The sequence below is a fragment of the Giraffa tippelskirchi genome, chromosome 9, assembly GCF_054371585.1.
Source record: "Giraffa tippelskirchi isolate mGirTip1 chromosome 9, T2T-mGirTip1v1.2.pri, whole genome shotgun sequence".
NCBI lineage: Eukaryota > Metazoa > Chordata > Mammalia > Artiodactyla > Giraffidae > Giraffa > Giraffa tippelskirchi.
The window spans coordinates 581,202-600,151 of NC_137283.1; the positions used below are offsets into that span (position 1 = coordinate 581,202).

General features: G+C 42.4%; 1 protein-coding gene across 4 annotated transcripts in view; it reads left to right on the forward strand.

The window, feature by feature from the left end:
- EGFR (epidermal growth factor receptor) overlaps positions 1-18,950 on the forward strand; it is a 205,756-nt gene that overhangs the window by 41,987 nt on the left and 144,819 nt on the right. For 2 of the 4 annotated variants that reach the window (XM_081529433.1, XM_081529434.1), the window contains exon 2: positions 11,553-11,636. The exons of the other annotated variants lie outside the window; for them this stretch is intronic. The gene's annotated coding sequence lies outside the window, so the exon portion shown is untranslated. The remainder of the gene's footprint in view (positions 1-11,552; positions 11,637-18,950) is intronic. 4 annotated transcript variants of the gene reach the window in all.

Sequence of the window (18,950 nt, forward strand, 5' to 3'; positions counted from 1 at the left end):
CCTCGGGGTGATAAACCTCACATGGAAAATAGAGGTTTTAGTACCTTTTTGGCATTTGAACACCACTGTCCTTCAGTGCTAATAGAAAAGCAGGTCCCATCAACCTTCTTGTTTCAGCAGTGCCTCATGGTGTGTGATGCGCAAAAGCAGAAACTACTGTATCAGATATCTTGGGTTTATTTGCCTGAACACAATAGATGTTTCTTTTAAAGGAATGATCTTCCCTAGACTAAAGGAAAGCTTCCAACTACAAGAAAACATCAGATTTTGATATATAACAATGCGTTTCTTTAAGCTATGTCTTTTATTTAGACTTTAAAAATACGTGCAGGCTTATGTATAAACCTGTCGATGTAGAATGAATGTTTAATAGTAGATTGTGTGTGTTATTCACAGGCCTGTTTGACTGTCAAGTAAAAGTAATTTCAATTCATAATAATTGTGTCGTGTTCTTCTCTACCAGTAAGCCACTTATGCAAGCTTTGCCATTCACATGTGGAAAATCATTTTAACATAGTATCAGTTACAATTTCAAAAATCCAGAACTGGATATTTGTCATGGAGCAGCCTGTATTGCTTGTTAGGAGAACATATTAGAATCCAGACATCCAGAAAGAGCCCCTCACCTTTTCAGAGTCCATTTTCTTTTTTCTGAGCAACACAGAGTTTCGGGGCACTGAGCTCCTGCCCAGAGGAAAATGTGAGTATAACTTTACAGTCGGTCCTCGGTATCCATGACTTCAGCCAACAGCAGACAGATCACGTGGTGCTGAAGTTTTTACCATTGCAAGAAACCTGTGCGTAACTGGACCCATGCAGTTCAAACCTGGGTTATCCAAGGGCCCAGTGTACAGACAAAACCACATAAATAGATGCAAACCAAACGGAGATCTTAGCGTGAGCCCGCTGACGTTTATGCACTTTTCCCTCATTCAGTCCTTCACATTCTCACTCAGTGGCCATTTGCTCGTATTTTAGGTACAGTTTAAACCTAATTAGAAACCAGAAGCTCTTATATGTCCACAAAGGATTTTAAAAGCTTGACAGCAGGAAAAAAAAAAAAAGTGTAGCAATTACTATAGCAGGTAAAGGCTGCTAACAACACAAAGATAGAATTTCTCATTGATCTTAAGACCTCTGAATTTAGAAGTTCTCATAACAGCATCCAGAACAAAGAAAAAAGTCAGGGGATGAAGGACACAAAAAGAAGTTGTAAGCCTAGGGGGCAGGTCTTCTGTGAGACACCAAACAACCCCCACCAGCCAAGGCCCAGGCGGGTGGTGTCCCAGCATCATCTCCAGAGCAGTCACCTATACATGGTGCCACATACCTAATATGGTGACATCGGAAGGCTTACAGCACATGTTTTACAAATATTTATCCAAAACCATTGAAATAAGCACTCTCAAGGCTTAGAGAAGTCAATCTGAGTTATCTGGAAGGTGACAGCGGTTTTTGGAGATTGCTTTCAGTTCAGTTCTGTTCAGTCACTCAGTCATGTCTGACTCTTTGCAACCCCATGGACCGCAGCACGCCAGGCCTCCCTGTCCATCACCAACTTCCAGAGCTTACTCACACTCATGTCCATTGAGTCGGTGATGCCATCCAACCATCTCATCCTCTGTCATCCCCTTCTCCTCCTGCCCTCAATCTTTTCCAGCATCAGAGTCTGTTCAAATGAGTCAGCTCTTCCTATCAGGTGGCCAAAGTATTAGAGTTTCAGCTTCAACATCAGTCCTTCCAAGGAACACTCAGGACTGATCTCCCTTAGGATGGACTGGTTGGATCTCCTTGCAGTCCAAGGGACTCTCAGGAGTCTTCTCCAACACCGCAGTTCAAAAGCATCCATTCTTTGGTGCTCAGCCTTCTTTATAGGAGATTGCTTGATCCTTAATAAATGAGGGACCAGATGAGAATTTCCCCTCTGCTTCCTCAGAAATGTAATTCTGAAATTCCTTAGCTTCCTGGAGATCTTGCTGCATTCTGGGCTTTTCATGTATAAACACTTAGATGTTCTAAGTAACTAACTCCCAAGGGAGGAGAGGGTGGATCAGGAGTAACCTTTGCGGATGACTCATGTGCTGTGTGGAAATTCCCCGTGCAAGTGAGGTGTATTGGGGGAGTGTAAAGAGTTAATGCACTTTCAGAAGCCTCTAATTTATTATTCCGGAAGAGTAATTTACTCACCAGAAGTGTCCGGGTGATACTAACACATTTGTAGCCTTTAAAAGATCAATTTTATTTTAAGATTAAAAGTACAAAGCAAGAGCTGGAAAGTCGTTAAAAACTGGCAGTTTCCCAATTTTGAAAGTACTCATTAAAAGATTCCTGTTGCAGAAGGAGCAAGAAATAGCTTGGGACTGTGGCAGCATGGATCATGTGGTAAACAGGTTAACTCCAGCTGGAGAGAGGTCTGCAAATAAAACCAGAGATAAGATGAAGCATCAGCAGGAGGTGCTTGGGTGTCCATGCTTGGGGTGGACCATGTCCCCACTTCTCTCTGCCAACAGGTTTGGACCTGGCAGGGTTGGAGACACTGGGGACCACAGACTAAGTGAACCGATGTTTCTACCGAATCAAGTGGAGTCACGTAGCCCTGTCGTTCCCAAACCTCTCTGCCGCCGCATTCCTCTGAAACTCGGGAGAGGGTTCCGGAAGTCTCTTGCTGTCAGAGATTATGAAAAAGATGAGCTGTTCCAAAAGGCTAGAGATCGTTTCTAGCCTGTGTGTTCCTAGCTGCGGCTGCCTGATTGAAGTTCAGTGCAGATAGGGCATCTGAATAAGATGCTGACGTGTCCCTGTGAGCCCGTGGAGACCTGCCCTATGGGGATCTGCTCATTTTTTTTGCTTCTCTTTTTTGCAAGTTAACATGTTCCTTCCATTTGGAGAGACTCCTTCATCTTTCAGTTGGTGGTGTTCTTACCTTCAGAAATATAAAATAACTAATCTGATTTGAACTTGGAGAATTACAGCCCAAGTTTTAGAAAATCACAGAGTTGATACCTGAAGAATTAACACTGTGGTTATACTATTGTGGCATTTGATATAAAATGAATTCTCACCCTGCTTCTATTATTTTCAGACTTTCGTAGCTCTTTTTCAACAGAGGACTTTTGTGGTGGAGGAGCCTGGGCATGGTGGGTAATGGGCAGCAGAGGCAGGGGATGCCCAGCAGTGCTTGGTCACAGCAAGAGCAAGGCCAACATGCAGGCGAAGAGAACCCAGATCTGCAAGGAGATGAAATCAGGATGCCTGGTAGCACACTATCTTTAGGACCACACAGAGGCATCTCTTTTCACCATCAGGTTTGGTTTGCTGAGTCACAAAAAAGGGCAGGTGAAAAAGTTTGACTTTAGATTGGCATTAGGAAGGAAAGATAGGAAGATAAACTGTGCCTGGTGGGTTATTCTGGCTGTTCCTGAAGTCCGTGGCACACTCCTCTTCTTTGGAATGGACCTCAACAAAGACTAATGATGTGTATCATTCCTAAGCTTGGAAAATGATACAGCAGGGAAGAAGTACATCATTTCACACTCACACAGACCTTCTGAAACTTAAAACTAATTAACACATTCAGATCGAGTTGAAATGACAGAACTAGAGATTGAGTTGGCAGTTCCAGAAGCAGGATGGTGAGCCTCAGCCTGCCTGCAGGATGACAGCGCGTGGGCTCAGCTCCCCCGCCAGCTGACCACAGGATCCTCGGCTGGCTCTCCACCCCTCGGGGGTTCTCTGCTGCAGGATGCTATGAGGTGAGGGCACTCAGCACCTACTCAGGGCCTGGCACAGGGAGTGCATCAGGCAACTACAATTCTGTGGTGTCAGAGTAAATGAGGAAGGTCAGAATTTAAGAAGCTCAAACTGAAAAATGCTTCTTGGTTTGAAATGTCAGAACAATAATAATTTTCTATAGACAGACACCTTCAGTCAACACGATTATTCTGTCTCCTATGTTCTTTTTAAATTTTTTATTATTTTTTTAAAATTTATTTTTAATTGGAGGAGAATTGCTTTACAATATTGTGCTGGCTCAAGCGTCTGCCTACAATGCAGGAGACCTGGGTTCAATCCCTGAGTTGGGAAGATCTCCTGGAGAAGGAAATGGCAACACACTCCAGTATTCTTGCCCAGAAAATTCCATGGACGGAGGAGCCTGTTAGGATATACAGTCCATGGGGTCGCAGAGTCGGACACGACTGAGCAACTTCACTTCACTCTGCCGCACAGCAATGTGAATTGGCCAGTATATATACGTCCCTCCCTCTTGAACCCCCCACCATTGCCCACCCACCCGCCCCACCCCTCTAGGTTGTCACAGAGTACTGCGCCGAGTTCCCTATGTTATGCAGCAACTTCCCATTAGCTATCTATTTTACGTGCGGTTGTGTGTATGTTTCAATGCCACCGACTCAATTTGTCCCATCCTCTCTGTTCCCGTGTCCAGACCATGTCCAGTCTGTTCTCTGTGTCTGCATCTCTATTATTGCCCTGCATATAGGTTCATCAATACCATTTTTCTAGATTCCATATATGTACGTTAATATATAATATTTGCTTTTCTCTTTTTGACTTTACTTCACTGTGTATAACAGGCTTTAGGTTCATCCAGCTCACTAGAACTGACCCAAACATGTTCTATTTTATGACCAATATTCCATTGTATGTCTGTACAATCACTTCTTTATCCATTCATCTGTAGATGGACATCTAGGTTGCTTCCATGTCCTAGCTATTGTAAATAGTGCTACTATCAACATTGAGTAAATGTGTCTTTTTCAGTTATGATTTTCTCAGGGTATATATCCACTAGTGGGATTGCTGGGTCATATGGTACTTCTATTCCTAGTTTGTAAGGAATCTCCATACTGTTCTCCATAGTAGCTGTATCAATTTACATTCCCACCAACAGAGCAAGAGGGCTCCGCCGTCTCTACACCCTCTCTAGTGTTTATTGTTTTAAATTTTTTGATGATGGCTGTTCTGACCAGTGTGAGGTGATACCTCACTGTAGTTTTGATTTGATTTGATTTCTCTAATAATATGTGACATTGAGCATCTTTTCATGTGTTTGTTGGCCATTCTTCATTCTTTGGAGAAATGTCTGTTTAGGTCTTCCACCCACTTTTTGATTGGGTTGTTTGTTTTTCTGGTATTGCGTTGCATGAGCTGCTTATATATTTTGGAAGTTAATCCTTTGTCAGTTGTTTCATTTGCAATTATTTTCTCCCATATTGAGGGCTGTCTTTTCATCTTGCTTATAGTTTCCTTTGCTGTGAAAAAGCTTTGAAGTTTAATTAGGTCCCACTTGTTTATTTTTGTTTCTATTTCCATTACTCTAGGAGGTGGGTCAAAGAGGTTATTGCTGTGTTTTGCCTGTTTTCCTGTAAGAGTGTTATAGTTTCTGACCTTGCGTTTAGATCTTTAATCCATTTTCAGTTTATTTTTGTGTACGGTGTTAGGAAGTGTTCTAATTTCATTCTTTTACATGCAGCTGCCCAGTTTTCCCAGCACCACTTATTGGAGAGACTGTCTTTTCTCAATTATGTATTCTTGCCTCCTTTGTCAAAGATAAGCTGCCCATAGGTGCATGCGTTTATCTCCGGGCTTCCTGTCTTGTTACATTGGTCTGTGTTTCTGTTTTTGTGCCAGTACCATACTGTCTTGATTACTGTAGCTTTGAAGTATACTCCAAAGTCAGTAAGGTTGATTCCTCTAGCTCCATTCTTTCTGAAGATCGTTTTGGTTATTTGGGGTCTTTTGTGTTTCCATACGAACACAGAAATTTTTTGTTCTACTTCTGTGAAAAATGCTATTGTTAATTTGATAGGGATTTCACTGAATCTGTAGATTGCTTCGGGTTCAGTTCAGTTCAGTCCTCAGTCGTGTCTGACTCTTTGTGACCCCATGAACCACAGCGTGCCAGGCCTCCCTGTCCATCACCAACTCCCGGAGTCCACACAGACCCATGTCAATTGAGTCAGTGATGCCATCCAACCATCTCATCCTCTGTTGTCTCCTTTTCCTCCTGCTGTCAATCTTTCCCACATCAGGGTCTTTTCAAATGAGTAAGCTCTTCCCATCAGGTGGCCAAAGTATTGGAGTTTCAGCTTCAACATCAGTCCTTCCAAGAAACACCCAGGCCTGATCTCCCTTAAGATGGACCAGTTGGATCTCCTTGCAGTCCAAGGGACTCTCAAGAGCCTTCTCCAACACCACAGTTCAAAAGCATCAATTCTTCGATGCTCAGCTTTCTTTATAGTCCAACTCTCACATCCATTCATGACTACTGGAAAAACCATAGCCTTTGTTGACAAAGTAATGTCTCTGCTTTTTAATATGCTATCTAGGTTGGTCATAACTTTCCTTCTAAGGAGTAAGCATCTTTTAATTTCATGGCTGCAGTCACCATCTGCAGTGATTTTGGAGCCCAGAAAAATAAAGTCAGCCACTGTTTCCACTGTTTCCCCATCAATTTGCCATGAAGTGATGGGACTGGATGCCATGGTCTTAGTTTTCTGAACTGTGAACTTCCAGATGTTTAAGCTGGTTATAGAAAAGACAGAGGAACCAGAGATCAAATTGCCAACATCTGATGGATCATCAAAAAAGCAAGAGTTCCAGAAAAACATCTATTCCTGCTTTATTGACTATGCCAAAGCCTTTGACTGTGTGGATCAAAATAAACTGTGGAAAATTCTGAAGGAGATGGGAATACCAGACCACCTGACCTGCCTCTTGAGAAACCTGTATGCAGGTCAGGAAGCAGCAGTTAGAACTGGACATGGAACAACAGACTGGTTCCAAATAGGGAAAGGAGTACATCAAGGCTGTATATTGTCACCCTGCTTATTTAACTTATATGCAGAGGACATCATGAGTAATGCTGGACTGGATGCAGCACAAACTGGAATCAAGATTTCTGGGAGAAATACCAGTAACCTCAGATATGCAGATGACACCACACAGCAGAAAGTGAAGAAGAACTAAAGAGCCTCTTGATGAGAGTGAAAGAGGAGAGTGAAAAAGTTGGCTTACACTCAACATTAAAAAAACTCAGATCATGGCATCTGGTCCCATCACTTCATGGCAAATAGATGGGGAAACAGTGGAAACAGCAACAGGTGAGTTTACGTGCATGCTAAGTCACTTCAGTCATGTCTGACTCTTTGGACCATAGCCCACCAGACTTCTCTGTCCTTGGGATTCTCCAGGCAAGAATCCTGGAGTGAATTGCCATGCCTTCCTCTAGGGGAGCTTCCTGACACAAGGATTGAGCTTGCTTCTCCTACATCTCCTGCATTGGCAGGTAGGTTCTTTAGCCCTGGCACCACCCAGGGGGCCCCTTAAGTAGGTTTATTCCTAGGTATTTTAGTTTTGTTGTTGCAGTGGTGAATGGGATTGTTTCCTTAATTTTTCTTTCTGATTTTTCATTGTTAGTGTATAGAAATGCAAAGGATTTCTCTGTGGCTAATTTTATATCCTATGAGTTTACTAAATTAATCAATTAGCTCTAGTAATTTTCTAGTGGCATCTTTAGGGTTTTCTATATATAGTATCATGTAATCTGAAAACAGACTTTTACTTCTTTTTTTTCCAATCTGAATTCCTTATTTCTTTTTCTTCTCTGATTGCCATGGTAAGCAGTTCCAAAACTATGTTGAATAATAGTGGCAAGAGAGGGCAACCTTGTCTTCTTCCTCATCTTAGAGGAAATGCTTTCAGTTTGCTGTGATTATGTCATATGTAGCCTTTTATATGTTGAGGTATGTTCCTTCTGTAGCCATTTTCTGGAGAGTTTTTATTATAAATTGGTATTGAATTTTGTCAAAAGTTTTTTATGCATCTATTGAGATTTATCTTTCAATTAGTTTGTAGGGTGTACCACATTGATTTGTGGATGTTGAAGAATCCCTGCATCTCTGGGATAAACCCCACTTGATCGTGGTGTGTGATCCTTTTAGTGTGTTGTTGGAGTCTGTTTTGTAGTGTTTTGTTGAGTATTTTTACATCTATGTTCATCAGTGATGTTGGCCTGTAAATTTCTTTTTTTCTTTTTGTAGTATCTTTGTCTGGCTTTGGTATCAGGGTGATTGTGGCCTCATAGAATGAGTTTGGGGTGTTCCTCCTTCTGCAGTTTTTGACTTTGAGAAGGATAGGTGTTAATTTTTTGTTAAATATTTGATAGAATTCACACGTGACGCCATCAGGCCCTGGGCTTTTGATTGTTGGAAGAATTTTGACCACAGTTTCAATTTCAGTGTTTGTGATTGGTCAGTTCATGATTTCTGTTTTTTCCTGGCTCAGGTTTGGAAGAGTTTGGATCACAAAGAGTTGGACATGACTGAGCAACTAACAACACTCTTCACTTTCACTTTTCCAAGAATTTGTCCATTTCTTTGAGATTGTCCATTTTATTGGCAATAGTTCCTCACAGTAGTCTGCTATGATCCTCTGTATTTCTGCATTGTCTGTTGTAACATCTTTTTCATTTCTAATTTTATTGATTTCAGTCTCCTCCTATTTTTAAATTAATGAATCTGCCTTATGGTTTATCAATTTTTTTTATCTTCTCAAATAACCAGCTTTTAGTTTTATTGATCTTTGCTATTTTTTCCTTCATTTCCTTTTCGTCTATTCCTGCTCTGTTCTTTTTTATTTCCTTCCTTCTACTAACTTTGGGGGGTTTTTTCTTCTTCTTTTTCTAGTTGCTCTAAGTGTAAGGTTAGGTTGTCTATTTGATGTTTTTCTCCTTTCTTGAGGCAGGCTTGTATTGCTCTAAACTTCCCTCTTCAGCTCAGTTTAGTTCAGTCACTCAGTGGTGTCTGACTCTGTGACCCCTTGGACTGCAGCACATCAGGCTTCCCTGTCTATCATCAACTCCTGGAGTTTACTCAAACTCATGTCCATAGAGTCAGTGATGTCATCCAACCATCTCATCCTCTGTCGTCCCCTTCTCCCGCCTTCAATCTTTCCCAGCATTAGGGTCTTTTCCAGTGAGTGAGTTCTTCAGATCAAGTGGCCAAAGTATTAGAGTTTCAGCTTCAGCATCAGTCCTTCCAATGAATATTCAGGACTGATCGCTGTTAGGATGGACTGGTTGGATCTCCTTGCAGTCCAAGGGACTCTCAAGAGTCTTCTCCAACACCACAGTTCAAAAGCATCAATTCTTCGGCTCTCAGCTTTCTTCATAGTCCAACTCTCACATCCATACGTGACTACTGGAAAAACCATAGCTTTGACTTGATGGACCTTTGAAGGCAAAGTAATGTCTCTGCTTTTTAATATGCTGTCTAGGTTAATCATAACTTCTCTTCCAAGGAGCAAGCGTCTTTTAATTTCATGGCTACAGTCACCATCTGCAGTGATTTTTGAGCCCCCCCAAAATGAAGTCTCTCGCTGTTTCCATTGTTTCCCCATCTATTTGCTATGGAGTGATGGGGCCAGATGCCATGATCTTAGTTTTCTGAATGTTGAGTTTTAAGCCAACTTTTTCACTCTGCCCCTTCCCTCTTAGAACTTCTTTTTTAAACGTTCCTCTTAGAACTGCTTTTGCTGCATACCATAGGTTTTGGGTCATCGTGTTTTTGTTGTCATTTGTTTCTATGTATTTTTTTATTTCCTTTTTTATTCCTTGGTTATTTAGAAGTGTGTTATTTAGTCTATATGTGTTTCTGTTTTTTAGAATTTTTTTCCTGTTACTTGATATCTAATCTGATTGTGTTTTGGCCAGGAAAGATGTGTGATATGATTTCAATTTTCTTAAATTTACCGAGGCTTGATTTGTGACCTAACATGTGATCTATCCTGGATAATGTTCCAGAATGTGCCCTTGGAAAAAAAAAATGTATTCTGCTGGTTTTGGGTGGAATGTCCTAAAAATATCTGTTAGGTCCATCTGATCTAAAGTGTGATTTAAGGCTTGTGTTTCCTTATTTTCTCTGTAGATGATCTGTCCATTGGTATAAGTGGAGTGTTAAAAATCCCCTACTATATTGTGTTAATGTTGATTTCTCTGTTTATGGTTGTTAGCATTTGTCTTATAGATATTCCTATTTTGGGTACATAGATATTTATAATTGTTACATCTTCTTCTTGGATTGATTCTTTGATCATTATGTAGTGTCCTTGTCTCATGTAGCAGTTTTTATTTTAAAGTTAATTTTTTTGATATAAGTATTTCTACTCCTGCTTTATTTTGATTCCCATTTGCATGGAATATCTTTTTCCATCCCCTGACTTTCAGTCTGTATGTGTCCTTAGATGTGAAATAGATCTCTTACAAGCAGCATATAGACAGATCTTACTTCTGTATCCATTTAATCAGTCTGTGTCTTATGGTTGGAGCATTTAATCCATTTACATTTAAGGTATTTATTGGTATTTATATTCCTGTCACCATTTTCTTAATTGTTTTGAGTTTGTTTTTGTGGGTCTTTTTCTTCTCATGTGTTTCATGCCTATAGAAATTGCTGTAGTATTTGTTGTTCGGCTGGTTTGGTGGTGCTGAATTCTCTTAGTTTTTGCTTGTCTATAAAGCTTTTGATTTCACCACCAAATCTGATGTGAGATCCTTGCTGGGTAGAGTAGTCTTGGTTGTAGGTTCTTCTCTAGCATCACTTTAACTATATCCTGCCACTCCCTTCTGGGCTGCAGAATTTCTACTGAAAAATCAGCTGTTAGCCTTATGTGGTTTCCCTTACATGTTATTTTTTGCTTTTCCCTTGCTGGTTTTAATATTTTTTCTTTGTGTTTGATTTTTATTGCTTTTATTAATATATGTCTTGGCATGTTTCTCTTTGGGTTCATCATCTATGGAACTCTCTGGGCTTCCTGAACTTGGGTGCCTATTTCCTTTCCTGTGTTAGGGAAGTTTTTGATTATAATCTTGTCAAATATTTTCTCATACTCTTTCTTTTTCTCTTCTTCTCAGACCCTGTAATTCAAATGTTGGTGCATTTAACGTTGTCTCAGAGGTCTCTGAGACTGTCTTCAACTCTTTTCATTCTTTTTTCTCTATCCTGCTCTTTAGCAGTCATTTCTATCATTCTGTTTCCAGCTTACTTATTCATTCTTTTGGCTCAGTTATTGTGCTGTTGATTTTTTAGGTTATTTTTAATTCCATTCATTGTGTCAGTCATAGCTGTTTGTTTATTCTTTATCTCTTCTAGGTCTTTGTTACATGTGTGAAATGTTCCTTGCATTTTCTCCATTCTGTTTTTAATTTCTGAAACTTCTTGACTATTCCAAATTCTTTTTCAGATAGATTGCCTAGTTCCTCTTTATTTATTTGGCCTTGTAGCTTTTTTCCTTGCTTCTTCCTCTGTATCATATATTTTTTGTCATTCTTTTATTTTTTAATGGATGGGGCTGTGTTCCTGCCTGACTAGTCACTGGGCCTGAGGCTTTCAGCAGTGGAGTTTGCATGCGGTTGGGGAGAGCCAGATCGTGGTGTTGCAATGTGGACCTCTGAGATACCTCCCCCTGGTTAGGGTTACCTGGGGCCTGATGCTGTCTCTTACTCTAGCAGTTCTGACTCAGCACTCCCACCACAGGGACTCAGGCCTGATCTCTTATACCTGGTTGCCCCCGGGGCTGCTACCATCAGCCTGGCTGTTGGAGGTCCCGCACAGCTTTTGGTGAGTATCTTATGCATGGAGAGACACAGACTGTGTCTTGGATGACATCTTGTCTGTCTCTCATATATTCTTTTTGAAAAATTTTTTTTTTATTGAAATAAGGTTGATTTACAATATTGTGTTAGTTTTGGATATACAGCATAGTGATTCAGTCATCTTTTATTCAGATTTTACTCCATTATAGGTTTTTACAAGACATTGGGTATAATTTCTTGTGCTATACATTATATCCCTATTGCTTATCTATTTTATTTATGAAAGTTTGTATCTGCTAATTCCATACTCCTAATTTTCCCATCCCTCCCTTTTTTCTCTATATCTTTTCTTCTGTTTCTGTTTTATACATGTATTCATTTGTATTTTTTTTTAAGATTTCACATACAAGTGATATTGGGATTCCCAGATGGCGCAGTGGTAAAGAATCTACCTGCTAGTGCAGGAGATGCGGGATATGTGGGTTTGACCCCTGAGTCAAGAAGCAGGAAATGGAGAACCTGCTCCAGTCTACTTGCCTAGAAAATTCCATGGACGGAGGAGCCTGGTGGGACTCAGCCCACAGGGTTGCAAAGAGTCAGACATGAGTGAGCAGCTGAGCACAAGCGGGTGTAGGTGACATCAGACAGCGTTCCCCTCCCTCTGCTGCCCTCATGTCACCAAGTATGACATTCTCTAGGTCCACCCGTGCTGCTGCAAATGGCAGCACTTTACTATTTTTTATGGCCAAGTAATATTCCCATGTGTTTGCGTGTGGGTGGGGGACGCTTTCTACGTCAGCCATCTGTTCATGGGCGCTTGGGTAGTTTTCATGTAACGGCTGATATAAATAGTGCTGCCATGAACTCTGCGTGTGTGTGTCCTTTCTGGACATATGCCCAGGAGTAGGATTGCTGTATCGTGTGGTAATTCTATTTTTAGTTCTTTAAGGAACCTTGGAGAAGGAAATGGCAACCCACTCCAGTATTCCTGCCTAGAGAATCCCGGGGACGGCGGAGCCTGGTGGGCTGCCGTCTATGGGGCCGCACAGAGTCGGACACGAGTGAAGCGACTTAGCAGCAGCAGCAAGGAACCTTCATACTGTTTTCCATGATGGCTTCACCAGTTTGCTTTCCCACCAGTATAGTAGGGTTCCCTTTTCTCTACATCCTCTCCAGCATTTATTATTTGTAGACCATTTGAAGATGGCCATTTTGACTAGTGTGAGGAGGTAAAACCTCATTGTAGTTTTGAGTTGCATTTCTCTAATAATTAGTGATGTTGACCATCTTTTCACATGCCTTTTGGCCATCAGTATATCTTCTTTAAAAAAGATATGTGTTTATGTCTTCTACTTATTTTTAATTATATTTTTTATATTGAATTATATGAGTTATTTGAATAATTTTGGATGCCAATCCCTTTTCACATTATATGCAAATATTTTCTCCCATTCTATAGGTTGTCTTTTTGTTTTGTTGATTATTTCCTTTGCTTTTAAGGCTTTTAAGTTTAATTAGATCCCACTTGTTTATTTTTTTTTTTATGTCTTTTGCCTTATGAGACTCATCTAAGAAAATATTGCTGTAATTTATTAGGCTGGCCAAGAAGTTCATTGGGGTTTTCCATAAAATGGTGGTAGTCAGCATGCCAGTGCCATCAGCCAGGAGGCTGTCAATGTCTAAGACCATACTTGGGAAGAGTTGAAAGGAGAGAGCGGCTCACCTGCACACTTGCATTAGAGATGTATGGAGCCGAGTGGAGGGACAGGCTGGGGTGGGCTGCAGGGGAAGAGTGTTAGGGCGTGTGTTCCAAGCAGAGAGGTCTGGCTTTGCTACTGAACTTCCAGGACCCTTAAGGGACAGTAGCCACTTCTTTTTCCTGATTTTCCTTTTTCTTTTCTTTAGAGAAAGGTCAGGAGACTAACATCTCTCTCTAAGTTGGAGCATAATTGCTTTACCGTGTTGCGTTGGTTTCTGCCTTACAGCAACACAAATCAGTCATAATTATACATGCATATCCCATATATGTATCCCTCCCTCTTGAGCCTCCCACCTCCCTCCAGTCCCACCCTCTAGGTTGTTACAGAGCAGCAGGCTGGGCTCCCTCTAACGTCTCCTATAAAATATAGCTTTGAGACACTCAGCTCCAGACTGACTACAGAGCTGAATATGAGGCTTATTCTTACCGTATTTTTTATTAAACTTTTTATTTTGTATTGGTGTGTAACTGATTAACAATGTTGTGATAGTTTCAGGTGGACAGCAAAGTGACTCAGCCATACATATATCCATTCTCCCCCAAACACCCTTTACTGTCTTTTTTAATGGAGTTGTCATTTCAAGAAAGGTAAAGAAAGCAGGTGAGAGCTCCACAGTTAATTTTTCCTCTAAAATACAAATAATTAAGACAAGTGACCCTCCTGACACCGCTGAGCATGTGAAGAGAAAAATTCACACTGATGCCCATGGAGTCCATATGCTCAGCTGCAGAAGGAAGTCACTTATAACCACCCACGATGGCGATTTCAGCCCTAGCGATGGCTGTGCTACACATATGTGTCCAATAAGTATTTGTTGAATGAATAACAAACAGCCCCAGAAGAAGAGACAGTGGGTGTTTGCCAGGGCCTGCGATCCCAGGTCTAGAAGAACCCCTTGCTCCATCCATCCTGACTCCCTCGCAGGTCCCCATAGGCCCAACTCAGCAGCCTCATCAGTTCCCACCTTGCTCAGTTCTGGGTGCCACATAGCCCAACAGGTACTCTGCCTATCAGGAGCAGGCTCCCTACTCACTTTGTCCTCCTCTCAAGAACTGGAGACCTTCTAGGTCACAACACCGTGATGAGTACCCACCTCCCTGTGACATTGCCACCTGGAGTTTAAATATTAGGCCACCAACAGTGGAGTTGGGTAGATGCAGTGAACGCAGAAGATGCCTAAATAGACTTCCCTAGTATTGGAGGAGAAAATCCTTACAGTGCATCCCCCAAACTGATCTCCCCACTAATCACAGAGGTTCTGTTACACACACAAACATGCATTCTCTCTCTCTCTCTCTCTTCCCCTCTCCACACAGCCCTTCCCACACACAGAATCTTGTTGCTTAACTTTCAGATAGTGTACTTTCAGAATAGTTTCCGGAAACACATCATGTACTAAACTGAGATATTACCTGAGCTATTTTGTTGTTGTTGTTCTAATAGAGAGCAATGCAGGCTGCATTATTTTTCAAACATCACAAATATCACACTTGAAATGCATGGGCAGGACACCAATATAGTTAGAAAACTAGGGTTCACATTATTTTAAAAGGAGAATGAGAGTTGCATGCCTTATCCCGCCTTTCTCTGAATGTTACATTTCTCCCATCCCAGGCTGCATAAGAAAAATGACAGGGTACATTGTGTCTTTTTTGAGTTAAGAAGCTCCTATTTCCCCATGATTTTATTGCACAGCACCTTCTTTTATTTCTGGTCAGACAAGCATAGGTTTTGATCCCAGAACTTGTGCTCTTCTGAGCCCCCTAATATCACTGCCTGACCTATTCCCCATCTAGGTGATCATAAGAATCACCAACTTTCCTGCCTCGGGAAAACCTCCACTGCCTAGAATATAGCAAGCTCACCCATTTTGGAGAGGACTGCCATAACTGGAGTGGGAAGAGAGCCAAAGTGTTGACCTTCTTATCTAATTTCCAGTTAGAGCCTGAGATTTAAATGCATATGTACACACATACCCACATAGAGGAAGCTGGGAGCAGCGTTTTAAAAAGTGATGAGATGCCGGAGTTAGAACAGCACATGTGTTCTCCAGGTCAATCTCCCGTTTTATAGATGAGAGAGGAGGCCTATGGAGATGGCCATCAGCAAATGAACCTCTCGTCTTCCACTTTTTGTCATAATTCACAGCGAATGCTGATTTTAGAAGCGAAACGTGCAGGAAGAACTCACACAGACTGGCTTGGGTTTCCTCCTATCTTGGTAGGTTCATTGATCAGTGTTGCCTTCCTCATATCCCCCACCCCGCCACATCAGTCCCACAGAAGGGAAAGGAGGTGGAGAAAAGAACAAGAAACGAACAAAGCCGATGGGCTTTCTTCCCAGAAGAATCCTGCTTAATCCTAGCTTTATAAAGGTTTGCTTTATTCCATGGCAACAAGGATGTACACACATCCGCTGGATGTTTCAGTCACTTGGAGCAGGTGAGGTCTGTGCCAAGTTCAAGCAGGAGGCAAAGTGGAGACAAGCCCCAGAGGTAGATGCCAGCGCCTATCATGCCCTCTGTGCCTCTGCTTCTGCTGTGAGATCCCGAAGGATCCCCTGACACTGACCACCGAGGCAGAGCGGTCAGTCCAGTCTGCTGCAGTAGAGGACTCGTAAAGCATGCAGTTCCCCGAACTGACTGTGTGTGTTTGGGGGTCACGGCAAGAGGAAAGAAACAGTGCTTCTCTCCCTTATGATTGTGTTTTGCCTATTTTTAAAAATTCAGACTCTTCAAGACACAGATGAAAAGTTCTCTCAGAACGCTTTATTTGAAGAGAATTGAAACCAGAGAGCCTGACGGTGTCTGTGAAACCAGGGCACGGCGGCTGTCTCCTCACAAGCTGCCCGGGCAGGTTGGCAGCGTCCTGGCAACTCGGTGGCTTCTTGGGTCTCTCATTCCATGTGACCATCCTTCCCTTCTAACACTCATACCCGTGTGCCCGTGTGTGCCCATGCGTGCCCGTGCGTGCCCGTGCGTATGCACACGTGTAGCTTACAAGAACACTAAAGAGATACATTTCTGCTTAAATACTAATATGTTTGCAGTTTTCATTTCCAATTAGTATAGAATCACAGCATTGCCTCCAAATTGTATTTCAAATTGAAAGCAAAACCAAAGTTTATCTTACAGATATACTCATGGCACATTTAGGTCACATGTAACTCTGTGTTCTAGAATGTAACTTATCTCTTGAAAGGCAGTTGACATAGTTTTCTGGGCAAGGCAAGGCAAAATATTCAGTAACTTAGCAGTATAATCAGAGTAAAGCCAATACTGCAGCACATTTTTCTCTTGGATTGGGTCTGGAAGCAGCATAGAGAAAAGAGCGTAGAAAAACCTGAAAAACTCCTGCCGTCAGCGCTGGGATCAGCGCTGTCCCTGGTAGGAGTTCCGCCAGGGACGCATGGGTGCCAGCACCTCCTTGACCGTGACTTGGCGGGCAGCTCTCATATTGTACGTGACCTCCTAGAAGGTGACGTGGGTATGCTTTATAAAGTTCAGTGCCAACGAAATTATCGCTTTACAGAACATCAGTCCAGGTGTCACGGCTGTTACTAGCAGAGTCATTTGGGAGTGACTTATTCAGGGAGCTTTGCACAAACCGCAGCACATACTGCTTGCTCACGTGATACGGAGCTGTATTCGTAATGTTGAATCACTGTGGGAAGAGTGCGCACACACGGAGGGCAGACCAGCAAGTGTAAACCGCAGCTCTCCCCCCGCACCGACCGTGGGATCCAGTCAGCGCCACGGGGCCCCTGCAGCTGCGTGTCCTTGGGGAGGCCCCTTTCCGAGGGCTCTGGGCGCATGCGCTGCTGGAAGGTGTGGGGGGGGCTGTGCCTGGCGCATGCCGCGGGACCTGCTGTCATTAGTGCTGCTAATGCCGGCTTCTCTTTTAAAGGAAGTAGCTTTCCTATGCAAAGGCACCAGCTGCATAAGGACAGCTTCTTACCAGCACATTGGCCCATTAATTGTTTCCTCTAGTGCGACCAGGAATAGCTGTTTCGTCTTTGTATGACTACTGGCTGCACTGCAGTCAGATTGCTCGGATGTGTTTAGATCAATACTGACAATAGGTCTTAACAAGGTGCTGTTTTGTCTGCTTAGAGAGATCCTTGAACCATGAGAGCACAGGTGAAAAGGTGTCAAGGCACCTGACATCCCCAAGTGAACCTGTTTCCTTTACTTGTGAATCTGCCAGTTTCTAAAACGTCACATGCCTACGACTTTTCTTTCTTTCTTTTTTAAAGATACATGGCTACAGTCAGTTTACTTCACCATCTGGAAAGTTTCCTAACAATTAGACTGCATTTTCTCATGTTAACATCTCACTGCGTGTGCATAAGCACCCAGGCTTTGCTCTGTACTGTTACTTTCACAGCACCTTGTTATTCTTTTCCTCCCTGGAATAAGGCCAGTAGCCTACCCGTCAGTCTTCTTTTTGTCATTTAACCACTTAATTATCCACGACTCCTCCAAAAACTGAAGGACTTCTCTCAGTTCAGATAGTCGGTGAAGACAAGTGCTGATCATCCACATCAGCCTCCCAGGGCTCTCCCGAGCCTGCTTCCTCATCTGTGAAAAGCTGTGAATATGGTGCCTTGCTACCAGATTTTGTGTGTGTGTGAGAATAAAATCAAGTACTCACTGGAAAACTTTAGCAGTGTGTGGATGAGGCATGTGCCAGCAATGCTTCTGCGGTTGCTGGATGAAGGGGTATGCAATGTAGATGCCCTGCGATACGCACACGTCTCGCCCCAAACTCCCCGAACGCCACTTGAGTGCAGCTCACACTTTGTATGTAACCTTGGGGATGTGAAATGCATGTTATTCCAGAATGTTCAAGTGTGAACTCAGTCTTGAATTTACATAACATGATGGGCTCCTAACTGCTGTTAAGAGCATTTATATCCACTTTGTGCCATTTCTCCCATGAGGAAATCAAGGAGCAGAAATTAGAGTACTTTCTAGAATCATCTGAACCACATTTCTGTTCCTTTGCCACCCTATTAATTATAGAGACAGCCACACCTACATCAGATTTCGTTTTCCCCACCTCTTAAGATGTTATCAGCTTCATTAAAAAAAAAAATATTTTACCCCCCCTGGTGGGGAATTCCCTATTGGTCCAGTGGTTAGGACTCATGCAGTCTTACTTTCGAGGGCCCAGGTTCAATTCCTGGTTGGGGAACTAAAATCCCACAAGCCCACACATGGTGGCAAAAAAAAAAAAGGCAAATATATTGTCTACTCTGTCAGTTAAGCAATTATAATGTATTTTTCTTTGAAGACTCTGTCTACTGGGATGTATGTCTTCCATAAGAAATAACTTTTAGGCAAATTATAGTTAAAATACTGCCTGCACCTTTTCCCCTTTAAAGCTGAAATAATCGGATCTTAGATTGAGCTAAACTAGGTCTCTGAGCAAGAGTGTAAGCTGCACCCTTCCTTGGATGGGGAGAGGAGAAGGCGGAACCAGTGAACCTGAGCAGGGCTCCATTCGCCCTGGGTGTGGCCAGCGGCCCCTGCCTGGTCTCTGGTCCACTGCCCCGTCCTCCAAGGGCAGCGGCTCCGC